At 38.4% G+C, this 3977-nt stretch overlaps 1 pseudogene; it reads right to left on the reverse strand.

The window, feature by feature from the left end:
- LOC114031243 overlaps positions 1-3977 on the reverse strand; it is a 68472-nt pseudogene that overhangs the window by 1136 nt on the left and 63359 nt on the right.

The following is a 3977-nucleotide window of genomic DNA, read 5'->3' on the forward strand; positions in this document are numbered from 1 at the left end:
AACTCCAGGGCTGGTGCACTATCCACTGTGCCACGTAGCTGCCCCAAAAAATGTTCAGTCATAGTCAACTTTTTGTAATATTTATGTTGCTGTGTGTCGCCTGNGACTCCAGGGCTGGTGCACTATCCACTGTGCCACGTAGCTGTCCCAAAAAATGTTCAGTCATAGTCAACTTTTTGTAATATTTATGTTGCTGTGTGTCGCCTGATGGAGACCAAGGTTATTTGTAATTTTAGACTTCATCTGCTGGTTCAACGTAAACATAATTTTTGTTGTTCAGTCACGTCTGACTCTTCATGACCCCATCTGGGATTTTCTTGGAAAAGATACTGGAGTGGTTTGCCATTTCCTTCTCAGAAACTGAGGCAAACACGGTTAAGTGACTTGCCAAGGGGCACACAGCTAATAAGTGTCTGAGACTGGATTTGAACTTATGTCTTCCTGAGTCCAGGCCCAGCACCATATCCACTGTGCCACCTAGCTGCCCACATTTTTTTTTTTTCACAAGGTACAACCTTTTACTATTGTAATCACAAAATCATAATTCTGTACAGGAACTCATAAGTGAACATTAATCAATGCAATTATAATTTGATATAAAGAGGTCAGATAACAGTAATAGTAATAATAAAACACATTGTAAAGAAAAAATACTGTAATACTTTCTGGCCTTGCGATGCACTTTTTAGTGCAAGCATTAAGACACAACAGTGTTCAATTCAGCAAAGTACTGCAGAATGTCATGCCACGGTCCGCTTGATTTAAAGAAGGTCAGAACATGCAGCTTATTAATAAAATGTCAGTTTACAGAAAAGCCACATGTTCATTCATAAAATATATCACGGTTTATTTAGATGATTTTAAAGTGANGGGTCAGAACATGCAGCTTATTAATAAAATGTCAGTTTATAGAAAAGCCACATGTTCATTCATAAAATATATCACGGTTTATTTAGATGATTTTAAAGTGATTTCATTGTGGAATTTAGCATAACTGAGAAAAAATAGCCAGAGAATCTTCTGATTTGAAGTCACTTTGCTAGGCAACAGTTTTGGCTTCAAGTAGGAATGCCTCATCAGTTGTTGAGTTTGTACTAATGATTCCAAGTGCTTGATAACAACAGTTTTAAAGTCTTTCACTCATTTCTTCTCAAATCTTCCAATTTCCTTTCAAATAGTTTTGGAGATTGGTCAGTCTCTCTCTCTCCTTGCTGACCTTCGGCTTCCCACTCCCTGATTTCATTTTTGCCTGCAGTATTTTATCTGGTTAGTCGGCAAGCACCATTTTTGCTTCAGCTTAGCATTTTGTTTGTTTTTTTTTTCTGCAAAGAAATCTAAGCATCATCCCATTGCTGCCAACATTTCATTCAATGATCAAACACACTTTTTGCTGCAGCAGTAAGATGAATGTAGTCACCAAGTAGTTCCGAAAACACGTAAAAGTCAACAAAAGCTTGTTCCTGATGTAACTGGTCAATCTTCTCTTCAATCTCGGCAATCTGGGACAAAGCTCTAGATAAAGCAGTATGAACCTCAGAATTACCTAACATGGCAGCACTTTTGCAAAATCAGCTGAGTTGGCTAAAAGTTCTTTTCTGTGACAGACCAGGGCTTCGGCACTGGCATGAAATTTTCAAAGTTGTTGATTCAGGTTCTCAAATTGCTGCTGCCTTCCTCAAGTCATGCATCCAATTCATTCAACTTGATTGTCGTTTTATTGACAGTGCTGGCAACCTTCTTCGCCATCCTCGACATTGGTGCTCCACTCAGAGCCCAAGTATTAACCACTCTCGGCAACTCAGAATTCTCTAGGAACTGCCTTAAATCAGGATCATGAAGCAATGTTGGATATTTCACTGCATGTTTTAGACACCCCTCAAGGGCTGCTCTCCTTTTTTCTACAAATTCAGTGGGTGATGAATCTTCTTTCCCAACTTTCACTTTGGTCATGCCTGTAATATTCTTCTCTGGAGCTGGAGGCACAAAATAACCAACATTTAAGTACTTTGTGGCTAATTTGCTGTGCAATCCAAGAAAGCCGCTAAACCTTCTTTTAACTGAAAATTCATTCTTATTGAAGATGGATAGAGAAGTGTTTGTTGTTACTCTATATGCCACATAAGCATTCACACCATCACCAAAAGAAAAAATGGAAGGCAGAAATACCATAGATTATTTTCTATCACACTTCAGTGGTCTTGGTTCTCAAGCCACTGGCTTAGATGGTTCTCTTACTCTTCCGGCCACTTGTTCATCTTTTCTTTCTCAATCACTTTCTCACTATGATAATTTAGCAACATTTCAGGGAGGGAAGATCCTTCCCCTTAGGGTTCATTCTAAGCTCCCAGTGAGATCTACAGTGATCTCATTTTATCTTAAAACCTTAGCCATGACCCCTGCCCAACGGACACCACAACTCCATTGTCCTTCATCAAGTTGAAGTGAAGCATGGCCATCGCATCCTCTCAGATCCGTCTCTTGGGGCTTTTCCCAACACCTTATACCTGACTCCCACATCAGTGCCAGCTTCAGCTCCCACCAATCCTTATGTGCTTCTGATTGTTCTAGCGTTCCAGGGCCCTATTATATGTATTGGGTTTTCTTGATCTAGTATCCAGGACAGTGACAGAAGAGAGAAGGAAGAAAATAAATGATGGGCGTAATTTAGGTAATGAGATAAGAGGGATGTAAAGAACATAAGGAAAAAATGTTCAGGGAATCTATAAGGACCACATGGACACAAAAACATTAGAATAATGAGGCATCTTAAGTGTCATCTCAGCTTGTTTGTCTGACAACACAGAGATTTGGGCCATTGATCCCTCCACTCTCAGCCTTAGGATGTACCGATAGATGAAAAAAATAACTCAACATGCTATTCTTTCTTTTAAATTTAATTTTATTTATCTTTGTTACATTTTAAGTTCCAAACTGTCTTCCTCCTCCCCTTCCCAATCCACACTTGAAAGGCCACCATTTGACACAAATCCACACATATATGTGTATAGATTTGTAAATGTATATGCATATGTGTATATATACATATATATGTAAATATATGTATATAGAGATGTAAAACCATACTATGCATACTTCTATTTATCAGTTCTTTCTCTGAAGGTGAATACCATCTTTCTTCACCATCTTTGTAGCTGATTTGAATATTTATAATACTCAAAATACCTCAGTGTTTCACAATTATTCTTCAAACAGTATTGCTGTTACTGTATCCAAATTCCTTTGGTTCTGCTCATTTCACTCTTTATTATTTCATATAAGTCTTTCCATGTTTCCCTAAAATCAACCAGCTCATTTCTTGCAGCACAATCATATACCACAACTTGTTCAGCCATTCCCCAATTGATGGGCATCCCCTCAATTTCCAATTCTTTGCCACCACAAAGAGTGCTGACATGAATTTTTTAGAACATATAGTCTCCCTTTTTCCCTGATCACCTTGGGAAGCAGACCTAATAGTGGTATTGCTATGTCAAAGGGTATGAGTTATCAACATGCTATTCTAAAATCTTCTTTATGTTCATTAACAAAACAGTTTGCTAAAAAGGGTAAAAACATTGAAAGGGGAAAATGAAGCTTTTAAAATCAAATTAGCAAGCAGCATTATGACTGAAAAACAAATAGGGGTGGGGGAACAACAAAGCAACAATAAGCAAGACTTTGTTCATTTGTTGCAATACAGAACTGAGATTATAAGGTCTAAGACTAGGAGAGACCTTAAAAATCGTTCCGTGCAAGTCCTCCTTATTCAACAAATGAGGAAACTGAGGCTCAAAGAATTTAAATGGCCTGTTCCAGTTCTGCAAGTGGCAGAGCCAGGATTTGAACTCAGGTCCTCTGACTCCAAACCCAGCATTTGTTCTACTATGCCAAACTAAAAGACACAGAGCTTCTATTCCTTACCCTGCCATTACTGATGTGCACGCCTTTATACTAATCATTTCTCCACTTAGAGTCTC

The sequence above is a fragment of the Vombatus ursinus genome, unplaced genomic scaffold (genome assembly GCF_900497805.2).
Source record: "Vombatus ursinus unplaced genomic scaffold, bare-nosed wombat genome assembly UNPS02015106.1, whole genome shotgun sequence".
Classification (NCBI taxonomy): domain Eukaryota; kingdom Metazoa; phylum Chordata; class Mammalia; order Diprotodontia; family Vombatidae; genus Vombatus; species Vombatus ursinus.